This window comes from Pinus tabuliformis, chromosome 2_1 (assembly GCF_031772625.1).
Source record: "Pinus tabuliformis cultivar Carrire ecotype Pingquan chromosome 2_1, CPIR1, whole genome shotgun sequence".
In the NCBI taxonomy this organism is placed as follows: domain Eukaryota; kingdom Viridiplantae; phylum Streptophyta; class Pinopsida; order Pinales; family Pinaceae; genus Pinus; species Pinus tabuliformis.
In genome coordinates, this window is record NC_142299.1 from 246055132 (window position 1) to 246070516 (window position 15385).

Genomic DNA, 15385 nt, shown 5'->3' on the forward strand with positions numbered 1-15385 from the left:
ACTTCAGCATCACACTTGATCTCTTGGAATTTATCTTGAGAAGTGTGAGATTTTACTATAAGAAGTCCAAACTCCAAAGGGACAAAATTTTGTTCTATAAGCAAATTCCTCATGATATTCCTAATTGATGGACGAACCAAGGATGGTAAAAAATCCAACCAAGGTAGATATTTAATTTCTCAGTAATGGTAGACTTGAAAGAGCGGGAAGAGGATTCCTCCTCCACTAAGGACTACAACAAAACCTACCTCGAGAAAGCAACAAATGCACTCTAGTCCTTCTATCTTCCCTAAATATATTGCAACATGTAGTGACTTTTTCGAAGAGATTTATCTCCTTAAACCTTGTAACATATTATGTAAGCATGGACTTGCAAGAGAGATGAGGGAAGAGTATTCCTTCTCCACTAAGGACTACAACGAACCTACCTCGGAAACAACAAATGCACTTTATTCCTTCTATCTTCCCTAAATATATTACAACCTAGAGTGACTTCTTTGAAGAGTTCTATCTCCTTAAACCTTGTAACGTTTTATGTTAGGAGGTCCCTCGAAGGAAGTCACTCAAGTTATAGTTGCAAACTTTCATTGTAACTTTGAGGTGTTAAGACTTAATAGGCATCAAAATGGATCTACATCGCTTATAAGATCAATAGACCACAATGCATATAGTAGGGATCATATAATCTTTGAAGGAGATTGCTACAAATTTTGAAGCCAAAAGGATCCTTGATCATTGGCACTTACCTGTGCGTACAATATTTTTTCAAGGGATTGAGAGATAAACTTAAATGTTTCCAACGTACTTAAGCAAGATGTTGTTATATAAAGTATAAATGATTAGGAATATGGTAATTTAGATTCAAAAGAATAATTTGGGAAGAATCATATTAAAGGATGTTACCAAGTAAGTTATACAATCGTAGGATGATATGTGGGTTAGCCTAGATAGTATTGTTGAGAAGTTAGCTAACAACTAGCATGCATTTGTTTATCTTACATTTTTTTATTAGCTTCATTTCTTTGGGGAGTAGGGGTGACATAACTAGAAGATGCACTCTCATAAAGCCTAAGACCGACCTTAGGAGATAGGATTCTATTATAGTTAGAGGAGTTTGGGAAGATAGGGGCCTTTAGGATAGCTTAGTACCAACTATTACATATGAACAAGGTTGCACAAAATGGGGAAACGGGTACGAGTTTCCGAAACGGGAAGCGATACGAAACGCGACCTCCCCAAATTTTGGAAATGGGGAAACGCGAATATATATATATATATATATCTATATCTATTAGGACATTTAAGAAATATGTGCAATCATAAAGCATATATGATACATTCTAATTTATTACAATATGATAAAATTGTCAATTGTCAATGCATAAACTATAAGTCTCTAAATTTACATCAGATTTACTCATGAATGATCACATAATGAAAATAGAAATATCCAAAATCAGCCACGAGAAATTTCTAATTTCTTGTCTCGTGCTTGATTGGGAGTCTCCTCCTACATAGTCGAACGACCTTAGCGCTCTTGATTAAATACAAGTTTCATAACCTAGTACCCTACATGCTCTTGATTATTGAGAGTCTCCCCTACATAGAGGGCTTGGTTCTCTTGATTAAATACAAGTTCCATACCCTAGTACATGATAAAATCCAATGGAAACATTGCAATCCCCCCAATCCTTAAATCCTGAAAAACAGATAAGTCTGCTGGATTTTGAGTGAGATCTAAAATTCTACTTTCTCCTTATGAAATCCAATGAGGGCGAAACCACTCTCAAACATCCTGAGTCATTTGATGGTAATGTTAAAAATTTAAGTAAAATGATGAAAATGAAAAATAAAGGAGAATATCACTTTTACTTTAAGAATTTAACATTACCATGAACTGCATATGCCTCAAACTTCCTGATGAACTGCATATCAACACTAGGGAAAATTTTCACTTTTATAACTTTATATAAGCATCTAGAAGCAACTAGAAGGCATTAGAAAAACCTAGTAATAAATTAGAAAACAAATTTAAAAAAAAAACAGAAGCTACAAGCTGAAACGTGTTTCCGGCTGTACTGGCCACGTTTCCACATCGTGAAACGTGCCAGTACGGCTAGAAACGCGTTTCACGGCCATACCACACGCGTTTTAGGGTTTTGTTTCTGTTTCTGTACGGAAACGACCTCCTACCCTACATTTCCTGCAACTTAGCATATGAATTTCAAATATTGGCATGCTTTTATATGTTGTTATAAGCTATATGACCTTTTGAGGGGCTTGTGGATATACAACACTATTACTAGTAATCGTTGAATATTTTTTACCTAGTTGGCTAGAACTATGGACAAAATAAAATTGGCTAATCTAGTATTATTCTATATTTTAGTTGGTAACACCTAAACCCTTCATGGAAAGAAATGAACATACATTTGAGATCTCATCTCCTCCAAATTGAGTTAAAGTGATGGAGTGTGGTGGGATGTTGGTTGGTAAAGTACAATGCATTGCAAGCAATATAAATGGATGTTTCTTGATAATGTCCAATATGTTGTAAGTAACAAGCGTTATGGTCATGGATGTTTTAAATGAAGTTTGTACGTTGTTTAACTTATGCTCTAAAAGTGGATTTTCCCTTGCTAAGAAATATAGGAGGAATGTAATATTATGATCTCTTTCCACTTAATATAATCCTGTTTCAATCCTATAAATGATAAATGATAATTTATGAAAAACAAAATTATTTGATTACCCTCATCTCTTTATTTACATATATGCCTTTTGCATGCATGCTGGCATACTTAGTGTGCCTCCAAACATTTCCACCCTAAAACTAAACCAATGCCACACAGATGAATGTTTCAAACTAATCTTCTAATATTACTATGTCAATAAATTCCCATCAGATGAATATGTTTCAAACTAATCTTCTAATATTACTATGTCAATAAATTCCCATCGATTACTGTTAATCTATAAGTAAATCTAAAACATCTATATTAAAAAAGGACAAACCCTTTCTGTCCACATTCTAAAAATGGGAAACATGAAATGATAAGAAACCCAATGTTGATTACAAAACTTGAATAAACTTATTATGAAGTTGATAAAATCAAATTCAATAAAATATTTATTTAAAAAATAAATAAATATAATATATATATTTAATTTAATAATATTTTATATTAATTTTATTAATTAAAAAATTAATATACATTAAACAAATTAAATCATAGTCATATTATATTAATCTAATATAAAAATTCAGTTAATAAATAAAATATATTAATATTTTAAATAAATGTGTTGTGAAATAAATTTAGTTTGTATGATAGAAAAGAAAAATACTTAATTTTTTATATTCTATATATATATATATATAATAATATGTTTACACTTGTTGATTCGAAACGCCTCGACAAATGTATCATGATATGATTTTCTCCAAAAAATCTTTTCAAAATTAAATATAATTATATTATATTAACATACTATAAAAAATAATTTAATAATATAATTATTCAATGTCATTTTGAATAAACCATAACATAAAATTTAAATTTATTTACTTAACAAAAACAAATTTACATATTTTTAATTTTTTCCATATTAAAAATAATATAATAAAATATTTTTATATTTAATATTATTAATATATATTTTAATAAGGAATTATTAATATATTTTAATAAAAAATAAATTATATTTTAAAAAATGATAAAAACAAAAACTTATATATGTAAACTTCAAAATAAAACTAAGAAGAATAGTCGTGCGAAATTCTTCGAATGAAAATATGCATGTCATAATTATAAGAGTTTTAAATGATTTCTCAAATAAAAGCCACACATAACTAGAGTCACGTAAGAGAGCGAGTGAACATTACATCGATCTAGTTGTGTCTACACCTCTTCTGGTGGAAACGAATGTACACCGGCCACGACCCACTTTTTCTAATGTCCTTGGCCGCACAGTGTCACCAATGACTAACGCGGGGACTTCCTTGCGGAAGTGATCTAGTCCCTAATATATAAATTTAGATTCTTAACATCTTCGTTACTTTAAATAAAATGAAATGACATTCTAAGGTTTATGAGACTAAAAATAGTCTATGAGATCAGTAGTTTTTGTTTTTTATTTTTTTGCAATTCAATGTTTTCCTGATTCAAATTGATGATGAGCTGACTCAACCTTCTAACAATCTCTTTACTAAAAAGTCAATGCCAAGAAACTGATGCTAACATGTTATCATAACTTTCCCTGGTGCCTTTGAATGCATCACATTCCAAAATGAAATGCTTTTCCGATTCCACAGTCCAAGACGTGCAAAATGTGCACCCCCTTTCTTCCCAAGCTTCTTTAGGCCTTTTCCACTGTCCTGTTTCACATTGAAGTTGATGTGAGTTGGTCCTTAATTGAGTAACAAGAACCTTTGCCCTCCACGAAATGCTAACTCCAATGAACTCTTTTGTTGTAAATCACACATAAGGTTGAATTCCTCAATGTAATATTTCTTCTTTCTACCCAACTCTTTTCCCCATACCTTTTTATGAAACTTGTCCATAACAAAATCCTTTAGCTCCTTGCTATTTTTGGGACAGACATTGAGGTAAATATCCCATTTTTGCATCCATGTGTAGTTTTGTTTCATCCATGTTTTCTTTCTTTCACTGATGTCTTCATTGAAGATAACATTAGGCCATCTATCTACTCTCATTTGTTCAATTCTTTTTAAGTATCTTATGAGACGCACCATAGCAATTGCTTCAACTTCAACATTATCTCATAAGGTACTAAACTTTTTATTTTGAACTTGCTCATAATCAAGTGTTTTTGGATTTTCTCAATTTGTTTCCATTTTGAGACGGGAGTGCTGCTAGCCCACAATTCACATTCATATAACATCACTGGACAAACTAGTAGTCCAAAAAGCACTTTAATCGTTTTCCAATCCCATAACTCTGCCTCTCTACATCTGTTTTGAAGAGCATATAATGCTTTCCACCCTCCTAAAATTCTCTTTTTTCTGCAGTCTTCCCAATTGAGTTTGTTGTTGAAATCAATCCCAAGGTACTTGTACTCCTTTACTTCTTCAAGAATGTTGTCTTTAAAGAAGCAAGTATGCTCGCTCTGTTTCCTTTTATTAGAAAAAATCAATATTTTGGTCTTGCTAGTATTGACTTGCATCCCCACTGCTCTACAAAAATGCTCAAGGGCATATAAGTGCATTTGCAATCCATGGGCCGATTTAGAAATCAATACAATATCATCAACATATAAAAGAAGCTTTATCACAAACTCCCACAACCGAACACCATCTCCACCTTGCAGATTTAGCCACTCTTCCAATTTAGCAATATATAGACCAAAAAGAGTGGAGGATACAGGGCAACCTTGCTTGACTCCAATGTCACTTCTAAAGCTTTCTGAAATACCTGTTGACGTTCTAATTTTAACTTTCACTTCTTCATAAAGTCTATGGACAGCGACTCTATAATGCACAGGAATTTCAAGTTCTTCCATTCTACGCCACAACTTATTCCTAGGGACTGTGTCAAATGCTTTCTTGAAGTCAACAAAGCAGCGAAATACTTTTCTTTGTGCTTCCAAACCTTTTCAACAATGTGTCTCAACGTGATGCCATGATCCATTGTAGAATGTTTTGGCCTAAAACCTGTTTGTCCTAAAAAACTCATGATTGAATAAATATCAACAGATTTCTGGAAGTACGTTGGTAAGAATAACTATTCGCTATCCCTATCACATCACACAGCCATGCTAAACTTTCCTCAACCCACTTATTTTTATTCTTATTTTATTGCGGTGAATTATATTATATATGTAATTTTCTACCATACTCTGTACGGAATTGAATTAATATTTATTTATTTTTGGAAGTTATTCAAAGAGAACAGAATGGACTCGTCTACCCAGGCGGAGGAATTGCCCGATGGCTAAAAGTGGACAAAATGTGAGTAAAAAAATCTTGTAGAGGGAGTGTTTGAATCGTGCTTTTGATGGTGGAAATGGATTCAGCATCATCAAAAACGTCTAAGACACCGGAAATTTTGAAATTTAACAACTATAACCTAGATTTACAAAAATCCTTTCTATAAATATGACCGAAATTTCCATAAATTTGGGGGCAACTCCTCTACTCCTTAGACTGGACTGAACAGAATTGCTAAGTAAAGAATCAAGATAACAAATAAACTATACTCTAATAATAATCACATTCCAAGTAATATTTCTAATTTCACTCTCCTCTGAATTTTACTTCAATTATTTTTTCAAAATATTAAAAAAAACAATATAAATTCTACCTCATTTTCAATGAATATAAACCATATGGTTGACGTTCAAATAACACTCACAGGTACCTTCAATGCTCCTCTTCAGATACAATATGGCTCCCATCTCCGCAACAGAAAATGGCATTCCACCACCGCCACCAACAATCTATATATCAATTACAAAAATTAATTCTCTCCTATCCCTGTGAAAGTCAAAATAAAAACAAAATCAGAAAAGAAACCACTTGTAGATCAAAACCTTTACCATTGTGAGTTTGGCTTATCAACACATCTCCTCCCAGCAATCCACCCTGCAACCAAGGTCCAAAAGTAAATCAGTCCGGCGTTTCAACACAGCCATGCACAATTTGTATATCCACTGTGAAAATTACTTCTCATCTACTTATGTGGAAATAAATGGAAATAAATGCAAGATCATAGAAAAAGAAAAACTAATCAACCTGAGCTATAATCAACGAAAAAAATACAAACGATTGATACTAAAAACAGGAAACGCTGAAAATCCACGCAATCAAATATAAAATTAAAGAAAATTGAAACAGAAAAAAATTAAAAATATCAAAGAAAATTGAAACAGAGGAAAATTAAGAAAAAGATTGCACATCTAAAATTCAAAATGGAGAGAAAGAAAAGAAACGAAAAGTCCTAACCAGTAGGGAAATTATACCCGATTATAGTTACATCTAAAATTCAAAATGGAGAAAAAGAAATAGAAAGGAAAGGAAAAAACCTAACCAGTAGAGAAATTATACCTAAATTATAATAATAATTAAAGAATATCTAAATCATGGAATAGTAATTAAAGAATATGTAAACTATGGAATAGTAATTAAATAGCATGAAAATTATATCGGAATTACAGTTATTAGGAGCAAAAATCTAGAATACGCGCAGACAAAAGGAAAATCTTAAGATGCATGTGCTTTTGTGCGCCGTGTGAGGGTGGATGGGGTTTCACGCTATCCAAGAAACTCCACTTCAGAATATTAATATACATTAATCGACCGGGACACGCTGTGAGGTCAATTTGTGTAGAACAATTGATCTTTAATTTGAAAATATAATACCAACCAAATTAAATCTCTTCATTCCTTCATTGAATAAAATATAGGGTCGTCGTGATTACCGCAGATATCGCTATCTCTCTTTGGAATTCACCTGCATGAGACCCTGGTCTCCATCGACTCCTTTCATCTGAATTTTTTTTCACAATTTCTCGGCCATTAATTCAGGGTTTTCAGCAGCAAGGTCTATGATATTTAGAACGTCAACAGACAGAATTTCCAAAACATAAAGAAGTAAATTACCTGTCAAAACCAAAATCTGCCTAGGCGTAGCTGCAATTGAATAGAAATTGATGGATTCATTAATGAATGGATTATCTTCTCTTCATCTCTTCTTCATCCACAATTAACCCTAGAAACAAAAGCGCAGACACCTGACAACAGAATATTGACCAACACACCAGAATAACACCCGGATAGACCTATCTAACCCCCAACACAGAGTAGACATCCACACAGAAAACACAGAGACAGAAACCACATTAACCTCATAACACAGAGACGAGAAGGAGATAGAAGAATGATAAACTAAGCCAGAAACAGAATTATATAAAGATATCTGGGAGCTTTTTTAAAAGGCAATTTAAATTCTGACCGTTTAAATCACCGCCCAAATCCTTCACTATCCGGCCAGATCTCAATCTTTCCACTTTCTATTGTTATTGACAATGTAAAGTATTACCTCACAAACCGCCAAATTGTCGGATTCTATTAGGGACTTGGAGTCCAGTTGAGAAAAACTACTTTACTATAGAAAAAGAGGTCAAAGCAAGGAATTGCATTCATAAATTTGATATCTATCTATATACAAAAAGTTTTTCTGAAGAACAAATGCCTCTGCGTTAAAGAAAGTCCTTACCAAAGCTATAAAGAAAGCACGAGATTTCTCTTAAGAACAGATGCCTCTGCGCTCAAGAAAGTCTTTAGTAAAGCTATAAAAAAAGTTGAAGAAGCTAAGTTCGCAAGGTGGCATGCTATATTTGCAAATTTTGACTTTGAAGTCGAACACATCAAAGACGAAAAGAATTGTCTGTCTGACTTCCTAAGCAGAGAATATTTAAATAAAAAAGGCATTGCCATGGTGATAGTAATAGAATGGGACCCTTCCCAACATACAGAGACTTTGAGAAGTATTTCTGAAACACTGGGAAGAATATTGTTCCAAATGGAAACCAACATGGCAGCTAAAAAACACAAAGTACTCGATGTAAATGTGCAACCTTGTTCAGATATTCAGCACTTAGTACCTGAAAGGAAAGTCTACCCCAAAGGTAGCAAATGGATACACGACATGGTGTATCAGAAGAGTATGATGGCCGCGCATTTGGCTGAAGAATCCCTAAGCCAAAATTTTAGAGATATCATTATGATCTGGACAGAAGGAAGCAACTAGAGGAGAGTCTTCAACAAGTCTCTTGCCATAAATCGGACAAGATGGTTGGAATGGTACGACATGCCATAAATGTGGTCACAGGGTAATCCAAGCATTATCTTCTCGGATACCATTTACAACTTTTCAAACTACAAAAAGTTGTGGTGCGACATCATGAATGTAGATGGAAAAAACAAAGCTCACTACACGAGTAAAATTTGGGGTCACTGGGACCACAGAAAGACAACGGCAAGGTGAATGGCTTCAAAAATGGCAGAACGATTTTGATCTCAACAAGACTGCTATGGATCCTCTTTTCTTCCAACGCGACTTTCAATATCAATGTGACACTTGTGGATTTTTGACTGAATCTTGGGATTCTCAATGTAAAACTATTGGAGATGTCAATAATTATCAAGACAGTCAAATTCTTGGTTATTTTATGAAAATACACCATGAATGGTTAGTTATGACTAAGATTAAATACCAATTCAACTTAAGAAAGCCTATGATTGTACGAAGAACTTATACAAAAGCTTGGGATTTTTGTAGATATTCTTAGATAAGATTTCTAGGGGCCACACCCTTGGGGGACTAATGGTTCTCGTGGGCTTATCTTTAAAGCTTCCATAGTGTAATAATGATGTCTAGTCACAAGACTAAATGTGACCAGTTTTCTCGTGGGCTTTTTCTGTTTAAAAGCATCCCCTATGTAAAAGTTATTTACAGTACAATGTTTTCCGTGGGATTTGTTCAAGTCTTCCACAATGTAACCTAGTACGAAGATTCTTTAGTCACGAGACTCGGAGCCCCTTCCTGACTTTTGGTGAGCTTTGAGCCACATCTCTTCGACTGCCGAAAGATAGTACTGAATCTGTCTGCCTGACTGTCGGATGTTTGTCCCCTCATTTTGCTATATAAGGAAGGAGTAAGGCTCATTCTAGGCATTCAGAGTGTGAGTGTGATTTTGGTTATGTTTTTGAGTTTTGGAGGCTGAGGAGGAAGTTCTTGCTTCCATCTCTTTAGAGTCGGATCTGAGAAGCCTGCGGATTAGAGTGAGAGCTCTGGTGAGAAACTAAAGTGGCCAGATTCTTAGGTTTTTGAAGTCTGTAAATTTTCATAAGAATTCAAGTTCTAGGACAGAGTTTGTGAAAAGCCAGGAAGCCTTCAGATAGCTTCTTGCTTGAAAATTCACAACATCTGATAAATACCTAAATAGTCTATCCCTCGCAAGGAGCTTCAGAATTTCTCTCTGAATTTGTAAAAAAACTTCTGCATAAATATATGAGTATCCATTTTCTGAGCATGATACATTCCACTTGAGCACATTTTTCATTTTTGCATGTGTTAAAACTGTCTGTTGAGGTAGTATCTATGAGACAAGAGGTTCGCCGAGGTCTGAGGAACACTAGTTCGTTAAAGGCAGGCGGTTGTGTGAAGGACGCTAGAGTGTGAAAGTCCAGAGGTTCGTGTAAAGGTTCGTGTATTGATCACAGAAAAGAGACTCAACGAGAGCAAGCTTCACGTCTAAAGCCCCTGTAGCAAATTGGCCATGTGAAGGACACTAGAGTGTTAAAGTCCAGAGGTTTATAGTTTATGACCAGCCTTGGGATACCTCTTAACTGTTCTGAATGTTTATTAACATAAAAACCATAGTAGTTCCAAGGACTGTTGGATTCTCTAATCAATCTTCTTTCTAGGAGGCTTTCTATCTCTTTTTGATAGAGATCTCTATATTATTTGTTCAGAGGGATTGCTCTACTCTTGCATGGTTTCCCTTCATACTTATCTTTGTAGGGAAATTCTACACAGTGTTGTTTTCTATGCCAAAACGCATTTGGTTCTTCAGTACAACATTCTTTTTTAATCTGTGATCTCAAAGTTGAGATCCTTTGTTTAATTATAGGAGTCTGAAGATAGTCTCCTATATTTATGGTGGTCTTTAGCTCCTTGAGCTCTTCAATTTTATTTTTTGCTTTTTCGATCTGTTGCATTGCTTGTACCATAGTAGACACTTTGGGAGTAGAGACAAAGGGTAACTTGATTGTTTGTAATTTTCCATCTGAGCTTGGTATAGATATAAAATAACCAGCCTTGCCATTTTTCAATCTGGCTGATCCATGTGGCTCCACAGCTACTAAAAATACATTCCCCAAAATACAGTCAATAGGAATGTCTGCAACAACAAAATTTAATTTGATGCAATGCTCTTTAAAGCAAATAGAGTCCTGAGGGACTCCATATAGTAGATCTTTGTTTCCTAAACCAATCACTTATCTAAAGGATTTTACTCAGTACTTTACAGGTACTATTTATGAATTCAAAATATTGACATCTGCTCCGGAGTCAATAAGTGTTCTTAGAGAAAACATTTCACCATTTATACAGATATCTAGCATAACATGATGTTGCTGATACTGGATAGCCATTACTCTCATGTCGATGAATCCTATAGTATCATCCTTTTTTCCTTCAAATATTTCAATATTTGGGTTAGTGTAGTGGTCATCATATGCATCCTTAGTTTTCTTCCCTTTTTCTAACTAAGAGACCTGTGCTACTATAGAAACAATCTCCTTTTTGAGATGATGAATCTCTTGGCTGGCTTCTCTTAATGGGAGGGCTCTAGTCTTAGATTTCTGTTGGCTTCTTTGGAAAGGTCTTGTATTTCTTTCAAATGAGGCATTGATGAATAATGCCTTTGGTTCAGTTTTAGAGGCAGTCTTGCTACTGCTCCCCTAATTTTTGTGCAGTGTGCTTAGAAAAGTTTCTAGTAACTTTTCCTTCATCTCTCCTTCTCCCAATGTTTTGATCTGAGCATGTAGCTTTGTTTTTGCATCGTCCATGGTTTGTGCCATGAGAACTTTCTCCTTTGGATAAGAAACATGGTCTTCATCAGATGAGCTTTCTGATTTAGTGCTTGATTCACACTGACAGTTGTCTAAATCAGTGCAGTCACATTCGTTCATGTGCATGTTTAATTATTCATCAGAGCATTCTGAAAAAGAACTTTCAGAGGATTCACATGTTGAACAGAATTGTCATTGTTGTATCTGTTCTCTAAATGAGATGTTTGGACAACTTACAGATTTGTGATTCTTAGCACCACATTTATAACATAGGGTTGGCACCATGCCTTCTATTTTTACTGTCATTTTCTTCTTTGCAGCTTCAAAGGATTTCTTTCCTCTGTTTCTCTTAGATTCTTCTGATAAAGGACAATGATTGGAGGTATGTCCAGGTTGGCCACAGAGCCAACAAATCAATTTATTCCACTGATCTTTCTTATGTGTCTACAAATGAATATCCTTGAGTTCATAGTAATGTGTTTTTCGCAGATAACTATAGTATCATTTCTTTGTCCCTTTTCTTTTCCTCTGTGGATATTTTCTGTATTCTTGTCTTTTTTCTTTCTTGGCCTTCTTTTTAGCTTTTCTTCTTTTTACTATGGGGTCATCTATAGCAAGACCATACTTGTTACAGATGGATTTGCTGTCTGGTAATCTTGACATCTTCTGCAAAGATTTATTAACTTTCATACTAGTGCATAAATTTACCAGAAATTTTGTTATGATGTTGTATATTTCTTCCCAAGTAAAGGATTCAAAAGGAAATTGAAAAACATCTTGTTGTCTTAAATAATCTACAAATTTTTAAGGCAATGCTGCAAAGTAAATTTGTTTCCATAAGAGATTTTTGCTATCTTTAACCTCATATATTCTCTGAATCCAGTCTCTATGAAAATCTTCATAATGAGACATTTTATTACATTTAATATTCATGAGAATTATCTCATGCTTATTGGCAAGTTCAAGTTCTCCTCCACACCAATGTTCTAAAATGAATGAAGTTAGTGCCCCAATCATATTGCTTTGTGGATCTCCATCAGAATTATGAATGATATCTCCTGCTTCATCTTTCAAGATCTCATTTTCCATTTTTGCCACTATTGCTGGTGATGACTCTGTTTCCCACCATCTCAACAAAGTTCCAGTAAAGCACTGAACAATAGATTTACAAGCTTCTATTTCATTTTTCCCCTTAGGCACATGAGCTTGTGTTCCATAAACATAATATCTATCATTTGTTGAATCTGAGCAACACTCAGATTGTCAATATTACATTCACTATGTGATTCAGGATGGAAGTTATGTGTTTCTGGAAGTTCCCATTTTCCATTGAAATCAAGTGTTGGATACTTGGTATATTGAATTTGGAGAGGCTCATAGATAGGGAACAAATGTGGTTCTGAGCTTTCAGGTTGCTCTACTTCTTTAAACAGTGAGGAGATAGTCATTGGCTCAGATTTTTCTTCGGCCATTTCTTTAGGGAAGAGAGAAGGAAATCTATCAACAGGCTTAACAGGATGTTGAATATTTACAGATCTCTTGAATAGAGAAAAAATAGGAATCGGTTTGTCTTTGGGGGCTATATAAAGTTTATCAAATTTTTGGACAGTTCTTCAATAGATTCCTGAGTAGATTGTTTTCCCATATCTACTTTCCTTTCAACATATTCTATCCTTGTTAAGGATTCTTTAACAAAACCTTTCAATATAGTAGTGGAATAGTTCACATAATTCAGAGTTCTGTTAATACTATTTACAGAGACTTGTATACTATCAAAATATTTTTTAACTTCAATAGACTTTGCACAATTCATTTCTAGCCTTTTAATTGCTGTATTTGTCCAGTTTATCTGTTCACTGGCTTTCTGTATCCTACCATCAATGCCAAGGGAACTGTCATCTTTTATGACCAATGGAATGGCTTTAGCATTGTTCTGTGCTTCTCCTAATACAATGCCTTTGTAAGGAGGGAAGGTGGTAGGAGTTTCAATTTTACTGCCATCTATGGCAGTCCAAGAATGTTTTGCCAAGGATGATTTAGCATCTGCCATTTGTACATCTGTATTTTCTTGCTTCCTCTTCCATTCATAAAAAGACAACCAGATGTTGTTCTTTTGCATGTATGTTTTCCATTCATGGGATAATTTGATTTTTTCTGGGTATGGAGTGGTAAGGTCAAAACTTTCAGCCTCAGGATGAGTGTATAAATCCTAATTAAGCATATTTTTCATCCATTGATGATCAATTGTATGCTTCCTACATCCTTCCATAACCAAAAAGAACTTGTGCATTTCTGGTTTTGACGCCTTCTTACACTCAGAAGGCACAAAGTTGTCAAATCTAGATTGAGGGATTATCTCATCAAGTTGTTCCAGATATCCTAGACCATAGCGAGGCATACCAGCAAGACGCATTTTTCTCAACATGTATTTCAGGCGGGGGTCTCATTTTCCAAAGATGGAAGCTCATGAATCATTAATACATGATCAATATCATGAGGGAAAGGTATTTCAGAACACTTAAGATTTGGACACGGAGTGACAAAAATTGTAGGAGGAGATACTCCTATCCTTGGATGGTGGTTCTGATGTATGACAGAATCTGCAGAGCTACTGGGATTTATCTTTTGATTGCAGCTTGGGAAAATGACTTGCAGAGATGAAAAATTTACAATCTGGGCATATTCAAATAGATCTATATGAGGGAAATTTATAGATGGTGTAAAAGAACTGGCAGTATCTACTACTTGTGGATCAATATACATGGATGATGCTTTGCAAGCTAAATCGATTCTTCTGCGATCTATTGTAGATCTTCTAGGAAAGGATACTACAACAAATGATGGTCCTTCTTGTATATGAGCAGAAGTAATCTTTTGCATTGTTGAAGGTTTTGGGTTATCAACAACCCAATGTTCTAGGAAACTTACGTCCTCCCATTTAATAATCTGATGTTCTAACTTTTGATTCTGGATATCTATTAGAACAACCACACTAGATTTGGATTCTTTGCTGGGAGCATGGAGAACTGCAGGATAGAGGGTATTTGTGTGTCTAAAACAACCACTGTTTGAATGGAAATATTATTTCTCTTTTTCTTCATATCAAACCCTGTTGTTTGAATTTGTAATTGTAAAATATCTTTGATGTGCTCATCAAATGTATATATAGAAAACTTGGGATAGCAATCAAAGTATACTGGTCGATTTGATAATGGAGCAACCATTCCTCCTATCAATGAATTTGAATACTTATTATGTGTCAGATCTTTGACTGTGACAAGAAAAAAAGTATTCAGCCCTATATGGACTAAGGGATTGATCCCTACCCTTATGCACCCTAGATGCAAATATTTGGTTCCCAGTCTTTTGGCTTTAGCCTGAAGTTTCTTAGTGTTAAGAAGAGAAAGTGTTTGTACAGAATCTAAGTTCTCTTGTATTTGACTAATACTTTTTTTGATAGATATTCTAGTTACAACTTTAATATGGAACATAGATAAGTCAGCATATACTTATGACAAGGAGATACTAGGCAGACACCACTTAGGTGCATGCTGAATTTCAAAATATTCCAGTTCTGCAGAATTTACAACCCTTTTAGATGATGAAGCAAACATATCTCTTAATGGGTTTTCCTCAACTTGTTCTTCAGCTTCAAGCTCTCTGAAAGACACGGATCTTCTAGAATTATCCATTTTAGGGATTGATAGATTTTGAGTACTAACCATAATGAACCAGACATTACTAGATCTGATACCAATTTGTTGCAGGGGCTTGAGACGCAAAGCT

The 15385-nt window shown here is 34.4% G+C and overlaps 1 long non-coding RNA gene across 4 annotated transcripts in view; it reads right to left on the bottom strand.

Moving 5' to 3' along the window:
- The window catches only part of LOC149199607 (uncharacterized), an 82243-nt gene extending 74240 nt beyond the window's left edge, over positions 1–8003 (bottom strand). For 2 of the 4 annotated variants that reach the window (XR_016253788.1, XR_016253790.1), the window contains exons 1-4: positions 7622–8003; positions 7441–7508; positions 6559–6604; positions 6381–6459 (exon numbers count right to left, since the gene is read on the bottom strand). This is a non-coding gene — a long non-coding RNA (uncharacterized LOC149199607). Of the gene's footprint in view, positions 1–6374; positions 6460–6558; positions 6605–7440; positions 7509–7621 lie in introns of all 4 variants that reach the window. The other 2 variants (XR_016253789.1, XR_016253791.1) reach the window with 1 other exon arrangement.
- Between the last annotated feature and the right edge of the window lie 7382 nt (positions 8004–15385).